Here is a 23,333-nt window from a genome sequence, read left to right on the forward strand (position 1 = left end):
AGCCGGGCACCTTGCGGAAGCCGTAGCGGTAGAGCTGCCGCACGAAGCTGCGGAACTGCGTGGCCCTGAAGGTGTGCGGGACCGGGGCCGGCCCATGGCCACGGCCCCTGTGGGCGCGGCCCGAGCTGAGCAGCTCCCGCTCCAAGAGGGAGCGGTCGATGAGCAGCCCCTGGGCGCGGCTGTCCCAGCGCACGGAGCGGACGCGGGGGCTGTTCACCAGGCGCCAGAGCTTGGCGGGGAAGGTGCGGGCGCTGAGCCCGGCGGGCAGCGGCAGCTCCGCCATGGCATCGATCGCCGACTGTGGCCACAACGCCCGCAGCGCAACGGCCGCGGCTGCGCCGGCGGCGCGCGGCCTGAGGGGAGCGCTGCGCTCGGGTCCGCGGGGCCGCGCGCGGCAGAGCCGGGGCTGCGGGCACAGCGCGGGCGGGGCGGCTCCGGGGCTGGCCGGGCTCGGCTCGGCTCGGCTCGGCACGGCACGGCACGGCACAGCACAGCAGGTTATCCCCACTCTGCATCCCGTGCCTGGGTCACCATCGGTGACAGAGAGGAAGGACATTGCTCTGTTTTGGCTTGGAAAAGGATGAAAAGGGGTGATTAGAAAACATTCATTTGGTCTCCTTTTCCACAGACTAGCTGGTTTTATTTCACTATGTCTGCCTGTCTTTGGCAGAGTTGGCACATTTCTCGTGATTCGGAGTCAGCTACAGCAGCAGGAATGGGAAGCAATTTTGTTAGCATTGATATCAAAGCCAAAGTGCTGCCCCATGGATGGATGTTGCTTTCTTCAAAGGATTTTTGGCCTAGAGCTGTAGCAAACCCACACTGGTGTCTTCCCAAGCAGCGTTGCCTTTGTATTTCCACAGGAATCACCTCTTCCTTTTTTTCCCCCCATTTGGGGAGAGCTCCAATGCAAATGCCTCCTGCAGCCAACACTTGTCACTGTGGACTGACAAAGGAGATCTGGCAGTGGGGAGAGACTCCCTAGAGCTGCTGTGGAGAGCTGAAGGGGGAAGCTTTGTCCCTTAAAGTCTTGTTGGGGAGCTGCTCGTGCTCTGGGGGACGGACACCAGTGGTGTTTATCCAAGCCTTGCAAGTTCATTCCTGTAAGGAAAGAAAGTATACGGACGCCAGATAGAGAAACAAGGTGTATGGGAGAGAGACGGGGAAAAGGAGAGGGGTTATAGAGAAAGGAGCCCTCCGCAGGCAGAGATCAATCTTCATGGAGGTAATGATCGATGCTCAGTTTATTGCAAATCTCAGGGTACATTTATATGCTAATGCATGGTTCAGCAACGGGAGAATACTTATAAGTGGTTACAAAGTGTTACGTGTAGGACAAAGAGCTAACATATCTTTAGTCAGGTACACAGATTGGCAAAAGTGTCAGCAGAACATTCTGCCCCATATCTTCTCTTCACATCCCTAGAACATCTTGCTTCACATCTCTTTTCCTGGGGTACATCTTGGCAAACTTCTTTATATTGTTTGCCCAAGGGCAGCATGCTTCTGGTCTAAGGCACTTATGCAGGGTTGTGCATCTTGCTTCTATCCAGTGTCTGCTCAAAATGCTCTCTACATTCCTGAGCTTCCTGACACACCACAGAGACTTTGGGGTTGGTGTATTGGCAAACAAATTTCAGTCTGGGAACTTTTTGAAGTTCCCAGTTCTTTTTATTTTTTTTCCTTTCCTCCAGAAATACTGTCATAATCTAATGCTTCCAGAGAATCTTTTCCTACTTTTTGGGAAATTCCTTTTGCTGTCCTCCCAGACCAGGCCAATTCCCAGGGCTCCTTCCCAAAGTGAGGGGCAGCCCATGGCCTCCACTCTCCAGCTGGAACAGAAGAAAGCACAGAGTTTGCTGTTGTGGCAGAGGAGCTTCTCTTTCCTGCCTGCTTTCCCTTTGGGACAGGTTGGTGTGTGCTCATTTGATAAAGGCAGGTTTAAACTCTGAAGCAGCTGTGTTTCAAACTGCTCCCTTCTCCAGCTCTTCTGTGGGTATCCTTGGACAAAAGGCCTTTTGGTGGGAGCTCTCTGTGGCCGGTTAAGGAAGGAGGTTGATACTTCAGGGTTGTGAATGCTGAAAGCAGCTGGTTTCTGGAGGTGTCCAGAACTGGGAGTGGCTCCTTTTCTCACCTGCCTGCAGAAAAGGAAGTTGCAAAGTGGGAATTTCATTTGTGGAGATGGCCACCAGGGGTGTTTGCCAAGAGATGGGCTGGCAGAGAGGCAGGTCTCATGCTAAACTGGCTGTGTGTTTGTTTTGATGGTGGGGAGGGTCAGAGATGCAGACACAGACACCAGCTGAAGGAACAGTGTAATTTACTGTAATGGAAAAGTGCAAAAAAGAGTCAGGAAAGGATAAGCTAAGCATTGCACCTCAGCATTATTACAAAAGGGTCCTTCTGGTGATTCAGGAAGATCCATCACCAGGTACCCCAATGGTTTCCCCTTCATCCAGAGCTGCACATCAGCTGGGGGAAGCTGTCCCAGCCAAGCCATGCAGAGCCACGGCCGGGAACCGGGAAATCCTGCGGTGCCTCCACCTTTGGCGGCCACGAGGCTCCCGAGTGCGCTGTGAGAGTAGCCCGGCTCCGATAGTGCTTGGCGAGCAATGTGCCAGAGCTTCTGCTGGGGGCACAGCTGGTGTCATTCTCCTCTTGGTTTTCTCCCCGAGCCTGCCCAGGGCTCAAGGAGGAACCAAGGCCAGGTGTGGCCATGTCAATTTTCCTCATGCAGAAAGGTGAAGACGTGTTTCACCAGTGAATGGATGCAACAATCCTTTTGATAATAACACTTGTTTAAGGAGCAGATACATGGAACATTGGTTTGGGAAGGTCACCTAGAGGGCAGCTTTGGCTCAGGTCCTGTTGTTGAGGCTTCAGTCAGGGTCTGTTGTTCAGGCCCTTCAGTATTTTGTGGTGCAAATCACACCTGTGCAGAGCTGGAAACAAACAAGTCTGTCTTTAGCACATTTGAGACAGGGAACAGGATCAGCCCTGCAAGGCCAGGCTGGGGCCAGGAGCAGAAGGCCAGCACCCTGCTTTGCCCCCAGGCAGCCCTGCAGAGCAAGCAGCCCCTCCTGCCCAGGGGCTGAGGTGCCCGAAGCTGCCTCCCCGCTGTGCAGCTCTGCAGAGCCCGCGGGGCGCAGGGTCCTGGGCAGCCAGGGCAGCCCGGCTGCCTTGGGGCACAAGGAGTGGCCCAGAGAGAAGCTGCTGCCCTTTGCTTTGGAACTGTTCCTCAGAGTCTTGACAATAATCCACAGTGTCTGATGTGTTTTCCTTTCCTCTCCCAAGTTTAACACAGCTTTTTGAGAAAACTGACTGATGTAGCTTCTGTAGGTGGTGGTGGTGGTGCTTTTGTCTGCAGGTGAGGGCAGGTGATTTGGACCAAGGACGGAGTCCATTGGTAACACCCCAGCTTTACCAAGTCAAGAAAACCATTCACAATTGGGCTACCAGTGCTGAGCAGTTTTCGTAGGTTTTGGAAAGCTACCACCTTAAGAAACCCAACAGATTTTCCTCCAGGAGGACACCAGCCGTAGCATGATGCCAATGTTTTCCACCCCTTTTCTGTGTCTTTTAAGAGTTCCACAGTGCCCAGCAGGAATGCAATAACCTGTGATAATGTGCTTTGAGAGCTCACTGTTGTTCATTGCCACATGAGTGTTCATGACAAGCTGGACACCCCACTCGTGGCTCTGTCGAGTTAAATTCATCCCAATTCTGTGCAAACAGCAGCCCCGAGATGCTGAGAAGAGCAAGCACAGTGGGTGGGTGTGCATGCACGCACCCGGGGGCTGACTGCTGTGTGTGCAGATGGTTTTGCACTGTTGTAAATCTTCACTCTCCCAAGCTGAAAGACTATTTCAAATATATATGTTAAATGAAAATATATATTAAAAAAAAATTGTCCAAAAATACATGTGCATTAAATTTCATGCATATTATATAGTATATATTTTGACTAATATAATATAATATAATATAATATAATATAATATAATATAATATAATATAACATAACATAACATAACATAACATAACATAACATAATTACTAACATATAATAATATAATATAATAACATATTATAAATATTATAATATATTGAATATATGAGATCATTTTTGAAGCCATTGCTTGTGGGCGTATTAGACGATCTCCTAGTGTTTGTACATTTTTGCTTTCTGCTACTGCTGATCCTAGCAGCAACTCCCTGTCAGTTCTTCCAGGTCACTTCACACAAAGGGATTCCATCATTTCAGGGCCTGTGAGAGCTTGGCACTGAAATGCCAAGTTGATTCCCAGCTCTCCAACCTCCTTCTGGATTTTGGGGCATCTCAGCACTTGTGTTCATGGCCCTTCCTTCATCCCCAGCCTGCAGCAGTCACAGTCACTGCTGCCTCCCCCTTGCTGCAGCTCATTTGCCAAAGTGCTGCCAAAGGCAGCAGGGCTGGCTCAGGATCCCTGCTGGCTTCTGCTCTCTGGGATAAGCTTCAGGGGGACACTTGGAGCACTTTCCTAAAGAGCTGCCCGTGGGATGAGGGATTTGTCCTCCCTGGGTTGCTCCTGCTTGGATTCTGTGCTCATGGAGCCCCGGAGTTTTCTCAGCAGCCTCTGCAGCGAGTTCTGAGCCAACGTGGGGCTCTGCTGCCAGCCCAAATCTGCGCTTCCCCTGCCCAGCCTGAGTGCAGGTGGGGCATGTGCTGGGCATGGCCGGAGATTTGCGTGGCCAAAATCCTCCAGCATTTACACCTGCTCATGGCTTTGGGTAGCACAAATCTACACTTACTTCCGTTGAAACATTGCATTTATTGTAGATAGTTACACCCGCACTACTAATGTACAAATACACAAACATTAACTTAAGTTTAAAAATGAAATTTATTTTAAATTGCAACAGCTATGCTACCAATATAGAAACACAGAAATATCAATTTATGATTAAAATCTAATTTATTCTGAGAAATGTGCTATGTAAATATATACAGATATCAACTTCCGTGAAAAAAAAATTATTGCAACCCTCTGCAGCAACTCACTGTACACAAATATTGAAGTTACTGAATTGAAGATTAACAATTAAATTTATTACATATTACTACAGCCATACAGCCCATATACAAATACAGAAACATCAATATCCCTCTCTATAGAATCTCAGATCCAGAACTAAAGAAATAGAATTTTAGAACTATACAACTCCATACATAATAAATAGAAGTAAATACCTATATAGGCATAACAATATAGAGATGTAAACATGCATTACATATTTCATGACATATAACATGACAATATAATACAAACATAACAGACCTGTCTACAAATACACAAATATCAATGGACGAATAAAACAATCCAGACATCCCCAGCAATAGAAATGCACAGCTACAGAGCTGTACAAATATGTAAACAGATGAATATACACGCATCAATATAACAATATACACACATAATATCCCTATACAAATATCAGTCAGTGTATGTAAATATCCCTATACTTGTAACTATCCAAATCCAACTACACATCCACAAACAGCGCTAGATCAGGAGGGGTTGCAGCCGCCGATGTTCCCAGGCTCTCGCTCGGTCTCCTCCTCCCGAGCAGAGCAGCTCTCCTGGGCAGGGACAGCAGATGGAACATCTGGCAAGCACAGGGAACACTGAGTGAGGGTGGGGACGTTTCCCTTGGCAGCAGCTGCACTTCCATCAGGGCAGAGGAAATGCCAGAGCCTCCTCAGGAGGGTCAGAAGGAAAAGCAGCCGAGCGGGCCAGGCTGTGGGGAGCTGTTCACTTCTTTCTGGCATCCCAGTTGCTCTGAGGGAACTCCCTCATGTCACGTCATTGAACCACCTCTGCACTTATCAAGACTGTGGCCCCCAAATCAATCAGCATTTATGTCTCCAGCTGCTTGCACCAATGACAGGGAATGTCCTCTAACAGTGCTGGGGCACAAAGTTACCTTGTACAGGTCATCTGACAGGGCCTTGCTCTTTCTGTGCTTCCTGTGTTTCTCCTTCCCTTCCACTTGGAATTTTTACAGCATTTCTTTTTCTTTCCCCTTGATCAGTGCTGAAATGCGTGTTTCTCTTCCAAGTTTCAGTTTGTTCAGTGATCCTGTCAAGCCTTTTCTTAGAAGCTTTTATCAGGGAATTGAGTGTTAATTTCAGCAATTTTGGTGATTTTCTGTGAGATTTATACAAGAGTCCTGTTCATTGGGCACTATTTAGGAAGGTACAAAAGAGAAAAAAGGATGTTCTGTATGTCAGTTCACTAGTGGAATGTTCATGCATAGAGAGAGTGATTAGCTGAATTTTACATCTGCTCCTAACCTGAAAGTGTAACAGGTAATTTGGGGAGAAATTAAAGCAAAATTTCTCCTTCTACCAGCCTGTATTCAAATGTAAAGTAAATAGAGCAGGGTGAGAATGTCAGTGCTCAGCTCCTGAAGTGCCTTATTAAGGTGTTCTTAAAGTAAGGGAGATAAAATCTGGGTGGGCATTCCTAATTTCCAGACACTCATTGTCAATTTCATTGACTCTGAAAACAGCAGAGATGTGCACATCATACCTGATCAATCCATTTGGGGATGTTTTAGGTTCAGATTCTCTGAGGCTTTAGATTTTTAGGTCTCTAGACAATGCTTCAAGGAATCTAAATAGCTTTCAGAAATTAAACTTTTCTTCTTTTTTCCTCAGTCTTTGCAGTCATGTGCACCAGAGACCTTCAGTGAATGGATTCCACTTTAATCCATCTGCAAGCTGAATCTCCCAGCTGTGTTCACACTGGTGGTTTGTGTGTCTCTTCTGCACAGTGCAATTTTAAAATTTTCGTTCCTTATTATCTCTGCCCTTCTTTTTCTGTTTTAGCTTGCAAATGCACGCAGATGTATCAGAAATGATACACCTAATTTCTGATGCATCAGTTCCTGTCTAGCAATTTCATTTCATCCTGTTCTGATGTCATGCTAGCCTTATATGTTTTATTCTAAGTGGACTCCTGTTTTCTTGCATGTGCAAGTTTTACAACGCAATGCTCTCATTCACCTGCTTTCATGAAACCCTTCATTAACATTAGCACAAGTAGCTGTGTGATTCCCTTCTGCTTTGTAGAAGATTTGGGAAACTCAAGTCCTGCTCGGCTACAGAAAAACACACACAGTGCTTGGTAATTCCCCTAAGAGCTTAAGGTAATGGTAAACAACTGCAGCTTATTCATTTCACAGAAATTGGGAGAAAAGACATTGCAAATATTGAGGAATGTAGTGCAATATTGATGGGCATCCTTCAGTTATCCAGACAGACTGATGTCACTGGCAAAATTCCCTCTTTTCCAAAGGCTTTCATTTGCTTTGGCTGTACTTCGTATGGCTGCAGGTCCCATTTCCCTTGATTTAAGGAAGTATCTTGGCAGGTATTCTTGGTGATATATTTTGCTAATTCTGCCCTTGGAGGAATTACTTAGTTCTGCAGTCCTTATTACACACCCTGTTCTAAAAGACTTTTATGCTATTTTTCCTCTCTCTGTGTTTTCACACTTGTTCAACAAGGTTTTCTTTCTAAGAATATTAATCACAATATCCCAAAGGATTAAAAAATGCTTAGGTATTTTTTCCCTACGTATTTACTAAATGTAATGGATAGCCCTGTTCACTAAACCCCGATATAGAAAGCCATATGATTGTGAATAAGAAATACATGGTCAGCCTGGTCAGCCTTATGATTGTGATTAAGAGATGCATAGTCAAGCAATCATATGTGATTAAGAAATACATAACTGCATAACCTAAAAATAATATATATCAAGTTACTATTGTTTGCGAAATTCAACCATGTATTGCACAAATACTAACCATGCGAAAGGCGAAGGTTTTAGGAACTAAGAAGAGCTAGCCGAGAAACAGAAACCAGCCAAACACCACCCCATATAAGGAAGGCAAGAGCTCCGAGGTCAAGAGTACAGGCCTGAGGAAGACTTCAAGCCTTCATCCAACGACCACCAGAGGGTAGAAGACGACCCCCTAGCAACAACTGGAGCATGCGCCAAGGGAAGAACACGTCTACGGAAATGGACTAGTATAAAAAGGGGATTTGTGAGATACTGGGTGCGGCAGTTGGTGGAGTTGGACTCCCCACAACTCCCCTGTCGCCCAGTGCTGCTTTGTTTATTACCTATGCTTGCTGTAATTAATAAATTCCAATTGGGCAACTTAACTCGTTGCGGAGTTCCATTTATAACAAATTGGTGCCGTGACTCGGATGGTCATAGGTGAGGGAGCGACGGTGTTTGGGAGGCGCCCCACCCCATTTTCGGGTGGCCCAACATCCGACCTTCCTACTATACGTCCACCGACGAACCTAAAACTTTAGGTAATAAGCAAAGGGAAACACCGGTGAACCCCTTAATCTTCTGTGCACAGGGTCCGGACGAAGACGCAGGACAGGTAAGTTTGGGTCCCGGAGTGCAAAGGCACTCCGGAAGAAATGAGATCCGTCCGGTTGGGGTTGGAATCCTGGAGAAAGGGTCCCCGAGTGCAAAGGCACTCCGGAAGAAACGAGATCTGTCCGGTTAAAGGATGGACAAAAGAATGCTCCAGATGAGCCCGTGGAGGGCGAGGGATCCTGGAGTGCGAGCAAGTGAGGTGTGCATGAGAGGGGAACCAACAGTCGGATTCCCCAAGTGAGTGTGGACCCTCAGTAGTGCGGTTCCCATTAGTCCGCGAGGACGTGGGCCACGATCAAGGGGAAGCGAGTGGTGATTTGTGTGTGAGAGGCACTCCGAAAGGATGGGACAGGGGAAAAGCAAGCCCCCTATTTTCATTAGGTTTCTCCAGTGCCAAAAGATAGTTTGTTGGGGTTTATGTTAGAAAATTGGAGACATTTTCCGGGCACTAAGGAGAAGAATAAAGCTAAGACGATTCACCATTGTGTTGAAATTTGGGGAGAAAAGAAAAGAAATTTTTAAAAGTGTATATTGGCCCATCAGTAAAAATCCCTTCAGTCAAGAAGAAAGTGATTAGCAATATGGGTCAAGCAACCAGATACATTGGTGTTTAAATTGGCGGAACGAAAGAAACAGGAGAAGAAGAAGAGGGACTCTCCTGAGGAGGCCCCCCTAATACCTCTACCCTCACCTCAGGCTCCCCCTCTCCCACTAGACCCAGACTTACAGCTTAGGCAGGCACTGCTGCGGATGCATTCTATAGCATAGGCATGGGAAGGATTCTATATTAGACGAAAGTTGAAGAAAGTAGATGAAGGTTGGAAAAGGGTAGATAATTGGCAAGATGGAGGATAAATTGCTGTGGGAGGTACAAACAAGGAGTTAGAGTTTGAAAAGCGAAGACAGGGGAATAGTCAGGACACTGGGATGAAAGGGAATGGTCAGGACACTGAGACGAAGGAGCCTAAAGCCTGCTTTTACTGCGGAAGGAAGGGACATTTCACACGAGTGTGTAGGGTCAGGATCCAGGATGAGAAAACTTCTCAGGAGAATCAGAGAGGGCAGGAGCTAACGAAGAGGACCGAATTACACCCAGAAGAGGCCTTGATGATAAAGCTAAGAGTAGGTCCTCAGAGCGAAAAATTTGCATTTTTGGTAAATACAGGAGTTTCTCAGTCGTCAGTGGCGAAATGACCCCAGGGATGTGAGATAAGTAGTGAGCGAGTTTCAGTAATCGGAATTACGGGAGAGGCTTTCCCTGTTCCTGTAATAAAAGGAGTGCAAATTGAAACAGATAACAAATTTGAAGTAAATGATTTGTTGTTAATGCCAGAGGCCGGGAATAATATGTTAGGCAAAGATCTAATAATAGCCTTAAAATTACAGATAACACCCTGTGAAGGAAAACTTAAAATTCATTCTTTAACTGAAGAAGATAATCTAGAAATTAATGACACAGGTGGGCATTCAGGTGAAGTGGGAAAAGTTTAGGATAGAGGAGTCTGGTCCCCTTAGTCCCTCCTGGTCAGCACAAGCCTGTGAATTTTATGCATTACTCTGTGCATTATTAATACTAAAAAGGCAAGAAGGGACTACTTATACAGACTCCAAATATGCTTTTAGTGTAGTACATACTTTTAGAAAAACTTGGAAGGGGACTTATAAACATTCAAAAGAAAGGATTAATACACGGGAGATTGATAATTCAGATACTTGAAGCTTTAAAAGGCTCAAAGAAAATAGCAGTAGTTCATGTAAAAGAACACCAGAGAGGGAGGGATATTAAAGTTAGAGAAATAATTTGGCTGATAAAGAAGCAAAAAGAGCAACCTTAATTGGCAGCTATAAGGAAATTAAGAGCAACATTTAAGGAGGAAAAGTGGGTTTTTCCTGATGGCAGGATTATGATGCCAAAAACCAGTGGCACATTAGATTTTAGATAACTTGTATAGACAGACACACTGGGAAACAAGGGCTTTTTGTGATCACTTTATAAATTTTATTGGAATATAGGGATATTTGGAATTAGAAAATAAATTACCCAGGGGTGTCTTACCTGTTAAAAGGTAAATAAGAAGGTGCTAAGAAGCCCTCCCTTTGGAGAATGCAAAACAGCCTACCAGCTATTTGAAAAGATCCAGGTTGATTTTATAGAATTGTTTAAAGTGGGTCGGTAGAAATATTTGTTAGTTATAATAGATCAATTAATATTTGTTATTTATAATAGATCAATTAACTCAGTGAGTTAAAAGCATTTCCAGCAGCTTGAGCTACAGTTCAAACAGTAGCTAAAATATTATTGAAACATGATTTATATTAACCCTGATTTATTAAGAAGGAACTAAGCATCCTGGAGTGGCTGTGGACCGCAATTCCCCTGAGCTCGGAGGCAGAAAAAAATGCTGGTGGAAAAAGAATAAAGGACTTTCTAAATCGGTGGGAACAGCCTAAAAAGATCAAAGATCTCCTCCAGGGTCACCCACCAGCAACTGATTACAAAACTGCAATTCCAAAAACAGAAATTGGTAACACCTGTTGTTAAAAGAGCTCAGAAACAAGTAAAATGTTAGGAGTGAGGTAAACACGGTTTAGGGTGTCATCCATGGATATGTATTGTTTGTACACTTTGCTTTAACTCATGGTGGAGAGTAATTAAGGGACAAGAAAAGGAGAGACAATTAATTTGTTTGCCTTGCTATGATTATGTATTTAGCCAGCTAATTATAGAACATATTGCTAGTGATTTTTTGGGATACTTTTGAGATTGGGAGACAGGACCCTTCCGGCAGCAATTGGATTAATAGGGAACTTAGAGCAATCGGTTCCTGCTCTATTGGCTATAGCACAAATAAAAGAAGGAGCAACTCATAATAATAACATTGATGAAATTCAGGAGAGCCCTATGGGAAAAGGGAATGATTGCTCAAAGACCTCCTTTGGATCTTGCATTACATCAGGTAGAACGTGGAGATTGGGTCCTGGTCCGCAGCTGGAAGGAGAGCCCCCTCACACCAAAGTGGGAGGACCCTACCAAGCCTTACTAACAGCAGACACTGCAATTAGAACCACAGAAAAAGGCTGGATCCATGCAAGCCAAATAAAAGGACCAATAGAACCACCCTGACCAGTGGGCCAAAATACAAAGAACTCTGAGTGGGAAGTGAGTGAAATACCGGGAGACCTCAAGGGCTAACATGGATAGCACAGAGGAACCTAAAAAAAAAAAAAAAAAAAAAAAAACAAAAAAAAAAAAACGCTGTCTATAAGGTTAAAGAGGAGCTGTTGAAGATAACTGAAGTGAAACTGGTAAATGGAAAACATGAGAATGGAGACTCTGATATAAATTCCCCTTTAAGCAATACAGATTGTACAGAAGTCAAGAAAGACGATCCCTGTGATGAGAAGGAGGAATACCTGTAACAAATTCAGCAGTAATAAGTGACCTTGGGTGTATGTATGAATGTTGGGATTGGGTATATCGGACTTTTCTGTTGGTAGATAGGAAGTCAGGAGAAATAATCGAAGAAGGGGAAGGATTACTGAACTCAAAATAAGGGTTATATGTAATGCTCAAGGGTGTTGGAGAAATTGTAATCCATTTGTCTGTATTATTTGTATAATATGTAATGAAAGGTGGTGGACCCATTGTCGCAGCGGCTATCCCCCTAGGGGAGCATGTTATAACTGTTATTACACACAGCAAAAATTAACTGAACAGACATTGGCACTTCGAATAATATCTGGGACCCTTAAAGTAGGCTCCAAGAATTGGAGGAGCATTTATGCTAAAGGAATAAACCCCCAGTATTATTGTTACCACTCAAACAAACCAACACCATTCGTAACGAGAATTGTTGCAGGGGTTTGCCGGAGGTGGATCCCTGATCTGAGCTGTCTAGCTCCTCAGGGGAAAGACACGAAGTGGTCTAGATACCTCCAACGAACTAGGAGAAAGGGGCACAAACCTCCTCCTGAAGACTACCCTTGCTGCCGAGAAGATAGATCACCCCATAGCTCACAGCAGCCGAGTTGATGGGCTAGGCAGAGGGGTTGATAACTGTGGGGGAGAGGGCCCTAGAATAAGACCTGAACAAACTCGGGACCACTCTAAGCAAAAGCAACAATATCGGAAACAACAAAATTTGGAACAGGGAAATTATGGCAGCCGCTATGACAATTGGAAAAACTACCTTGGAATTTTTAGAATACTTTTAATAATGTTAACAATCGGGAATTGTAACTCTCAAACACACGAGCCTTTTTAATGGTCATTAATTAGGTGGGAAGATCAGGTTGTGATCAGTAACACTAACGGGACCCCCTTCATTTAGAGTAGACATAACGCAGTTAATCAACATGTGCCCAGCCTCTAACCCTGGAAAAGCCTATTGCAATTACCCAGGGTATAATTATTGTGGATATTGGGGCTGTGAAACAATAGCTCAGGGATTCACCCCATGGGGAGGACCTGACAGGTTTTTACAGGTTGGGAGAGGCCCTTCGGGTTGTACCCCTCCACGACATGCACATGACGGATCAATTTTGTGGGGGGGGGAATATACAGGATCGTGCAAGTTTATATATATAAATGTTACTCAGCCAGATGACCCAGGCTGGCTAATAGGAAAAACCTGGGGAATCCAACTATGGCAACCAGGGAGAGATCAAGGAGGGATGATACTCATTAAAAAGGAAATTGTTCCCCATGACCCTGAACCTGTTGGACCCAACCATGTGATAGTAAACCCAGATAATAGCTTAAGAGGACCCAACCATGTGATGCGTAATAGCTTAGGAGGGGTGAAGAATGAAATAGAGAATAACAAGACAAGGTAGAACAGGTAGAAGCGACTTCAGCTGACGAGGGAAGTGACATACTTTGGAAGATCTTACAAACCACCTTTGAGGTACTGAACAGTACCCATCCCAACTTAACAAAGGAATATTGGTTATGCTACAGTGCCAAGCCTCCTTTCTAAGAAACCATAGGGAACACTGCGAGGCCCAAAAGAATAAATGGGACTAATCCTGCGCAATGTTTGTGGAAAAAAAAGGGCAGGATAGAACTCCGGGAATTACCCTATCACAAGTAACCGGGAAAGGGAGATGTATTGGAACTGTTCCAGGGAATAAGAAACATTTGTGTCAAATAACTAAATCGGTGCAGGATACCTCAAGACCAGCTGAGTGGTTAATTCCGGCAGCTAATACCAAATGGGTATGTAATACCCTGGGTGTGACCCCCTGTATCTCTATAACAGCCTTTAATGAAAGCCATGAAATTTGCATACAGGTAGTAATAGTCCCCCGGATTATCTATCATCCCAGGGAATACGTGTACTCCCAAAGCCATATTTCGAAACATCATTTGCAAAAAACGAGAACCCTTTACAGCCCTCACGGCTGCGGCATTATTAACCATTGGGGGAGCTGGGATAGGAACAGGCACTGCAGCCCTTGCATATCAACAACAGGGGTTTAAGGCTTTAAGAGCCACTGTGGATGAGGATCTTAAGAAAATTGACAAATCTATCAATGAATTGATAAACTCGCTCCGGTCACTTTCGGAAGTGGTTTTACAAAATCGAAGGGGATTAGATTTACTGTTTTGACAACAAGGTGGCCTTTGCGTAGCCCTTCAGGAGGAATGCTGCACATATGCTGATACTACAGAGATAGCAGTAGACACCATGGCCAAATTACGTAAACAAATAGAGAAGAGGGAGGAAGAGAGAAAATCCCAACAAAACTGGTACGAATCTTTATTCAACTATTCTCCATGGCTTGCCGCCTTGTTGTCCACCATTGCCGGACCGGTGATCTTGCTGTTGTTAGGGTTGACCTTTGGGCCATGAATATTCAATAAAATAGTTAGCTTAGTGAACTCCCAATCTGAAGCAGCCCATTTGATGATGATGAAAACAGAGTATGAATCTCTAGGCGCCGTAGAAGGAGAGGACTATTTGGATTTAAGTAGTAAAGAACTTCAAAGGTTTAGTGGACAAAATGATAAATAGAAAAGGGGGGATTGTAACGGATAGCCCTGTTCACTAAACCTCGATATAGACAACCGTATGATTGTGATTAAGAAATACATCAACCATATGATTAAGAAATACCACATAACCTAAAAATAATATATCAGTTAATATTGCTTGCTATAATTCAACCATGTATTGCGCAAATACTAACCACGCGAAAGGCTAAAGTTTTAGGAACTAAGAAGAGCTAGCCGAGAAACAGAAACCAGCCAAACACCACCCCATATAAGGAAGGCAAGAGCTCCGAGGTCAAGAGTACAGGCCTGAGGAAGACTTCAAGCCTTCATCCAGCGACCACCAGGGGGTAGAAGACGACCCCCTAGCAACAACTGGAGCATGCGCCAAGGGAAGAACACGTCTACGGAAATGGACTAGTATAAAAAGGGGACTTGTGAGATACTGGGTGTGGCAGTTGGTGGAGTTGGACTCCCCTGTCGCCCAGCGCTGCTTTGCTTATTACCTATGCTTGCTGTAATTAATAAATTCCAATTGGGCAACTTAACTCATTGCGGAGTTCCATTTATAACATCAGGTGTTACCCCCACTGCTCCTGTTAGCGTTCAGAAGCACATAATCACGAGAATGATTCTATGCAGGTGCTTTTATTGAAGAGCTCTGGGTGTCAGGGGTACAAACCCAAATCTGTCTCTGACATGGGTTCGGGATGAACATGGTTTTATATTCTATCATTATATAACTTTCATGTTAATTATTAAACATATATTGTTCTATTGTATACATAGATTTCATCCAAGCATGGACTCCTTGTGGTCTCTCTCAAAATTCTAACATAGTTTCTCATTATTCTTCTTATGATTATACAATAATTATCTTTAATTACTAAACAATCATAACATTGAAAAATTATATCATTTATTATATACAGCTTAAGTAAATGCAGTTTCACATGATGTGGCAAACACAAAGCCTAACATTTTCAGAGTCTGTTTTTAACATTTTTCCAGGGCCCCATTAAGTCTAGCTTCTTTCTAATTCCCCGAATTTTATGATTTTAAAAACTTTTACTATCACTCCCACTCTCATCTAAGATGGCGAACCACCCGACACCATAAAGAAGAGGATATGTCACCCAATAACCAAATATGAAAATCCCATAAGACCAGGAAGAAAAGAATGACCAAACAAAAACCCCTAAAACAACAAGCCACCATGCAAATGAAGAATTAAAATAACATCTCTAACCAGAGAAAATATCAAACAACATCAGGGCCATGGTCAGAGCTTTTTGCCTTCGTCACCCTAACCAGAGAGGCCAAGAGCAGTACAGGGACCATAGACATGAAACCAACAATGTCTACTCAGAGACTCTTGAAAGGAGACAAAACCCAGCCCTGCCAGGCCTTGCTCATCACTGCAGTTCCCTGCTCAGAGCCTTGGGCTCCCTGCAATCCTGGCCTCAAGGATCTGCTCTCACCAGGCCCTGGGCAGCCTTTGGCACTCCCTGCCCTCACTGGGGCCCAGCCATGCTCCAAGGCACTTGGAGTTTTGCTGCTGACTCCTTGAGCAGCTTCTTCATCCTTCTCTGCATGCCTGAGGCTCCGGGACCCAGCCCCAAATCCAGCATGGGGCTGATTAAAATACAGAAAGCCCTCAGGAGCTCTTTGTCTCCCTCCCATTGTCTTTGAGTCTCCAGGGCTTGTGCAGGGATTGGAGTCAGTTTGGAGTTCTCTTCAGGAGGGAGATTCCAAAATGCACATCAGGATTTTTGGGTTTTAATCAATGGTGCATTTTTTTTTTTTTTCATTTCAGAGAAGAGGGGATGGAAGCATTTCCCAGGTGATCTTGATGCTGAATGTCTCCTTAGGAGGCCTGGGCATGGAGCAGAATGAGCCCCTTGCAGGCTGAGCCTGTTTGGCCAAGCTGCTCCTCACCCCCAGCCTCACCATGTCTGACATCACCCACCTGGGAGTGAAATCAAAAAATATCGAAAGATCTCCATGAAATTTATTATTTTGTTTTTTTCTGTGACACAATATTTGATGTTAATATTTCATTATTTATGTTTATAACAACATAAATAGTTTTATAAACTAGGTTTTATATTTATATAAAAACCAATACAGTTTTAGCAGCCAAGAAAATTAATGCTCAATATTTCTAAGTAACACAATTCCCTTCATTAATTAATTAAGCTCTATTAGTTATTTATTTATCCCCCTTTCTTATAATTAGTTTTATATGTACTCTTTGTGTCATCTTTTTTATTATCTTTTTACAATACAGTGCCAAGGGGTGGTACATTGGGGTCCTTGCAGACATTTCTGGGGCACATTTGGGGCAGTTTTGGGTCTGGGGAGGGAATTCAGAAAGAACTTGAGGGTCTGGAGGACACTTGGGGGAGACGGGTGGGCACGTGGAGGAGCATTCAGGGATCCTGAGGAAGAGTTCGGGGTCCAAGGCAGCACTTGGGGGTCCAGGGGGGCCCTTGGAGGTCAGGGAGGGGAATTTGGGGCCCTTCGGGGTCCGAGCAGGCCCTTGGGGGGCTCGAACGGGACTCTCTGGGGCGCGGGGGGTGATGGAAGTTGTAGGCGCGGGGATCATACGGTTTAACGGAGCCGCGGAGCATCACGGGAGTTCTGGGCACAGCTGCAATGACTCTCGGTGGGGCACGGAGCATGATGGGAGCTGTAGTCCCAGAAGCGGTTGGAACGCAGCGTTTGGGGGTCCGGGAAGGCTCTTGGGAAACACTTTTGCGTCCAAGCCGCGACTTGAGGTCCTCGGGGGAACTTAAAAGGTTCGGGAGCGCTTGCGGGGAGCTCCGAGAGCCTTAACGGGGCTCTTTAGGACGCGGGGCACGGCAGGAATTTTGGGCGTGGGACTGTGTTCTGAGGGGCTCTGGGGCCGTGGGGGATGAGAGGAGATGAATTTCCAGAAGTGGCTGTACCGGGCATCTGTGGGGTTGGGAGCACTCAGGGGTTCCGGGGACGCTTTGGGGGGTCCCGAATGGGCACTGAGGGGGCACTGAGGGATCCTGGAGGGTATGGGGGAGACTTACGGGACAGATGGGGGCAGATCCCGGGGTTCTGTTGAGCGCGGGGCATGACGGGCGTTGTACTCCCGGCTCCAGTAGGGGTACATAGGGCCGCGGGGCATGACGAGAGCTGTAGGCAAAAGAAATATGGCGTCCATGTAGGCACCGCCCCTAGTCCTGGATCCCAGGCGCTGATTGGCTACAACTTGTGATGGGCGAGAGCATTGGCAATTGGGATGCGGTGGAGGCGGGAACAGCCGAATAACCCTCCTCCAGTCCCTCCCGGTACAGACCAGTCTGTCTTAATACACCTGAGTTCATTCCCAGTTATTCCCAGTTCCTCCCAATGTCATCCACAGGATGCCCCAGTGTCCCCCGTTTTCTCCACAACGTCCCCAGTGTCCTCAGTGAGTCCCAGTCACCCCAAGTGTCACTCCCAGTATGTCCCAGTGTCTCCCACAGCGTTCCCAGTGTTTCCCAGTATGTCCCAGTCCTCCCCAGTGTCACTCCCAGTATGTCCCAGTGTCTCACACAGCGTTCCCAGTGTTCCCCAGTATGTCCCAGTCCTCCCCAGTGTTTCCAAGGACAGTTTCATTTCTCTCGGTGGCCGTGGCAGCCAAACCCAGCAGTGGGGTCAGTGCAGTGCCCATGGCCACAGCCCCTTGCAGTGCCCAGTGCAGCTTGGGCTGATGATCCACCCTCACAGCTGGCCCAGGGCAGCTCTGCAGTGCCTTTGGTGGCACCTGGGGCTGGCACACACCTGAGCACTGTGTCTGTTTGCAGTGGGGAAACTCAGGAGTTTCAGATTGCTGCAAAAACTACAAAAAGTGAAAACCCCTCTTAGGCTGAGTGCAGCCAGCTCTGCAAGCACAGTAGGGCCCAGGCAAGTGAGGACAGACAGGATGGGGCTGGGCAATGTGGAGCAAGGTTGTCCACACTGGGTCAGAGCTCAAGGCGCAGCTTCTGTGAGTAGGCCAGAGCTGCTGAGGAGAGACCCTGGGTCAATATCAATCCCAGAATGCTGCAATCACCTCTGATGTAAAAAGAAATAAAATAAAATACTTTATTTTAAATAGGAATGTGTATTTCTTGAAATATTTCTCTATAACTGGACTAGGAAAAGTTTAATGATTCACACAGGGGCATTGATATTTTTTACCTCAGACTCAGTCCCTGAGAGAGTGTCTTCAAAAAACTTCTCAAGAACTCAAAACTAAATTGAAACTCTGAAATTTCTTGAAGTTTTAATGGGTCCCACTGAGGGAGATGACTGAGAAAAGGGTCCCCAGGTTCCAGTTAGAGCAGAGCACTGGAGGCAGTGGTGACAGCTGGGGACAAACAGGCAAAGGTGTCTCTGGGGCTGAGCACACCTGGATGTGTTTCAGGAATGCAAAGGGCCAAGGCCTGAGGCCCAGCCCCTGGCCAGGCTGATCCTGTCCCTCCCTCCTTGCTCAGGGCTCTTCCCGGGATGGGCACTGGCGTGTGGGGATGTGCAATGCCAAGGGCAGGAGCATGGGGCGGCCCCTGCCAGGCTGCTGAGCAGGGACAAGGAGGCAATGAGGCCCCAGGCCTGCAAGGGTCACTTGTCTCCTGCTCCTGCCTCAGGCCCAGGCCCAGCAGCCATGGCCAAAGTGCTGCCCAAGTTGGCTCTGGCAGGGCTGTCTTGCAGCTGCTGCCCATCCCTGTGCCCTGTGCAGCCCAGGCTGTCCCACGGTGTCCCTGCCCTGCGCCTCTGTCCCTGCAGGCTCTGGGAACAGGTTCCCCTGTACCTTCTGGAGACATACCTGCGCATATTGGATTGTTGTCCACATGGTTGTCTACAGAACACTAAAACATAAATTCTCATCCCTTTTTTCTGAAAATATTGGATCATAAGTCTCTATACTATCCATTGGTGCTTTTCATTATAATGAAAGTGACCTTTCTGAATAGAAAGTTGTCCTTCTTTGTCTGTAATATCTAATACAAAGGTAAAAATAATTAGGAATCATTTTAGGCATAGGGATTCATCACCATAGCACTCCTGGAAGGGGCCAAGTTAGAATCCATGCATTTTTCAATACAACTATTGTTCTGGAAGCTTGAAACATAACTGAAGAGAACATTTGGGAAGTGACTTTGTCCTGCATTCTTATGGTGCTTCTTTTTTAAGAAATTCATGTGTGAAATTATAACTAACCTGAGGTCACTTGTATCTTTAGAGGAAGAAAGGGGTGACTAAGGGTAACTAAGGCCTATTCTTAGACTAAGACATTCTTTAAATCTTTAGATTACTGAGCCCCAAAGGATAAGTTATCATGGTATACCATGATAAAGGGTACCTTTATCAACACTATATGGACCACCCTGTAGCTGGCCTTTGGACACTCAACTTTTCAGCTACCTCATACAGACATGTTCATACACACAGACAAGTGTGCAAAAAGGTTTCTCATCTGACTCCACCAGATCCCACTGGCTCTGCAGAGCAGTCAAAAAATACACATTGAGTCTAATGAGGAAACAGGGTACTGTGGAACAGGACAGGGACCAGGTGCAAGGTAGGGCCTTACAAGCACACTGATCAGCATTTGTCAGCATCTGTCAGCATGACTGACACCACTTATTATTCCTTTATTTTCCCATGTCTATTTCTCTCCAAACCACCTTGATCCCTCCATTTTCCTCCTTTGGTTCTTCCCCTAATATTCCATATTAAGCCTAGTGAAATTCAAAAATGCTGCTTCCTTGCACCCCAATATTAACCCTGTAACACTAGGCAGTAATACCAGCCATTCTGCAAAGCCATCAGGAGAGCCACTCTGCTGACTCATGGTGATAAGTTTTCTTCCCAGATCATGAGGCTGAGGCTGTCCTGCAACATCTGGGAATGTTTTTATTTATGTATTTATAAATATATTTTATTTAATGATTTTATTAATTTATTTATTTAGCATATTTAACCATGGTCCCTATGTTCCATATGGTTGTCATGGTTTGACGTGGCGCAATGCCAGTGCCCCCGTGAAAATACACTCTCCCTGGTGTCTGCTGTGAGATGTGACCAGAAATAAGCAAAGCAGGCCCCCACTTAGAAATAAAGAAAAAGAAAACTTTATTAACTAAACTACAACTACATGTAAAAAGAAACACACAGGAAAAATGAATACCTTCCAAAAACTTTTCCTCCTCCCCCCCCCAAATTTCCAATACATCCATCCCTCAGATCACCAAATATCAGTCCATCACCACCCTTTAGATAATCAATTCTCAATTCATCAAGAGGAGAGGAGTGCTTCTTGTACCATAAGCTTCCTCAGGAAACACCATCGAAACCTCGTGTGTTTCCATGTCACTTGTGGCGCAACCCGGAGAACATCTGCCGTCGTAACATCTTCCTTCCATGTCCGGTGCTCTCACCACTGAACATGGACCAGAGCTGCTTCTAGGGTTTTCCTTTTAAGGATGCTTTGTCCCATTCCAAAAAGAGCACAGTCTCTCCTTTGGGACACCTGTCTCCCGCAAATTTCACCCCCTGGGGCCGAGGGGTCTCAACACTGAAACCTCTTGACTCTGAGCCATTACCTGCCCCTGGATGCAATCCATGTGTCACAGGAAACATGGTTCTGTCCAGGGCTATACAAGAAAAATCCAGCTAAGGCCACTCCATCATCTCTTCCCACCTAAGATTCTTCTCCACTCTTCCAACATCTTTCACTTAGAGGAACTTTCATCACACTTGCCCATTTCTTCCTCGGTTTCATCTCCATCTCTCTTCTAGGAAAGTTAATGTTCTGCAAAGTTTTCATTGTCCAAAAAGGGGTTAAAATCTCTAGCTCTGCCAGCCCAGAACTCCCACAGCGGCCAGACACCTTCTCGCACGACCCCCACCACTTCTTCTCCTTCTGGGCTGTGCTGCTGGCACATGTTATCAAGTTTCAAGGTAGCACAGTCACAGGCACACGCTGGCTCTCTCTCTAGTGGAGGGTGGGCTGCCCGATTCCTCCCAGTTTTTCTCCAGCCTTCCATCCTTAGGGCCAGGCATACCTCACCTGGCTGCATGGCTTCCCCTCCCCCGCCTAACAGCTATTTTCCCCTGGAACCCAAGAGAGCTTCCCCCTGGGAGTTCTCTGCTTTTAACCCCCTGTGTTCTCAGAGGCGTATCCATGTCCCCAGTGGCCACAACAGGTGCCAATATCCAAATCTGAGCACCCATTGGTTTGACCACAGCATCCCAAAAAACTCACTTCCTCTCAAACCACGACCACGATGTATGACTTAACATTTGTAAAAACTATATTTTAGCATTGATATATGATACTTCTAATAAGCTGTGTTCACACCCTTGGCTTACAGAAGAGAAAGTTTAGTGGAACCAGAACTTACGTTTCACCTTCTCTTTATCTGTTCACTTTTAGGCCACCCAAGCCTCCAGATACTACATGAGCTAAAGTCAGAGGATGCTGCCGTTTGTTGCCGCTGCAGCAGGAATCTGGATGCTCCTCCCTGAGCCGCGTGCTTTCAGCTGGGTGCTTCCACAGTCAAGTCCTAATTTCTTCTCCATGGCCATGGCTGACAGGCATTTGAAGGCATGTGTTTTTTCAACTTGCTGTCACATAGAGAGTCAGTATACCAGAGCATCCAGCTGCTAAAAGATCAAGGAAACAAGATCCAGACGAAAGGCAACAATGACTGGTTCAGTGGACTTTTAAAACACTGGGGGATCAACAGCTGGCTCGCATCTCTAGTTAAGACTGTTTTGTGGGCTTTGTTTACTGTATTCATTGTGCTGGTTATTGTGTCATTTTTTGCTAAATGCCTACAAAACTCTGTGGCAGAAGCCTTTTTTATAGAAAACAAAAAGGAGGGAGAGGTGAGGGCCCAGGGGCCTACAATTGGAACTGTAATACCTCAGGGCAAAGTGACCAAGGTAAAAGAGAGACACTGGTCTGAATGCAATGGTGTCACCCATGGGCATTTGCAGGCTGATGCTGATGCAGCATGTTTTACTGGTATCACCCAATTCAAATGCTGTATTTTCCTTATATGTACTCCCTCTAGAATGGTCCCCACTCTCTTATGCCCTATTGTTCCTGGCTTACTGTAATGCTCCGCTGCCGATCTCCCCCATATAAAACCCTGTGTCCCCATCCCCGTTTTGTCTCCCTCCCTGGACCTTCTTCATTGCAATATACAATGTTTGCAGTTCCACACAAAGATCCATCTCTCGCCTCGTTCACAGCAGTTTAAGCAAGCATGCTCCCAGCTCTGGGAGTTCCATTACCTCACAGAGGCTGGCTGTGGATAGGCCACCACACAGGAAGTGAGTGCACCAGGGAACCTGGCCTGCAATAAAAGGCATGAATCCCACAGCCCACCAAAACAAATTCCTTGCATGTCTCTACTTTTTCCTCCTACTCTCATCTCTCTTGTCACTTTCCCCATTTTCTCTGACTGGGTACAAGGCTTCTCTCTCTCCTGTCTGCAGGCTCAGCCACATGTGTGACCCTGCAGGAACAGCCGGACCCACAGGGAAGTAGGAGACAATTCTTTCTCAGGAACTGTAGTGACAGGACAAGGAGGAATGGGATCAAACTGCAAGAGGTGGAAGAGATTTGATGACGGGAAGAAGTTCTTTACTCTCAGGGTGCTTGTCCTGGACACAAGGACCAGTGTAGAGAGGCTGTGGATGCCCCATCCCCAGCAACATCCAAGGCCAGGTGGGACAGGGGTCGCAGCAACCTGCTCTGCTGGGAGCTTGCTCTGCTTGGAACCAGATGATCTTTAGGGTCCCTTCCAAGCCAAACCATTCAAGGATTTGATCATTCTGCCATCCCCATCTCCCACTGCGCAGTGGCCATGAAATTTCAGTGACATCAC

This window comes from Melospiza melodia, unplaced genomic scaffold, assembly GCF_035770615.1.
Source record: "Melospiza melodia melodia isolate bMelMel2 unplaced genomic scaffold, bMelMel2.pri scaffold_45, whole genome shotgun sequence".
In the NCBI taxonomy this organism is placed as follows: Eukaryota; Metazoa; Chordata; class Aves; order Passeriformes; family Passerellidae; genus Melospiza; species Melospiza melodia.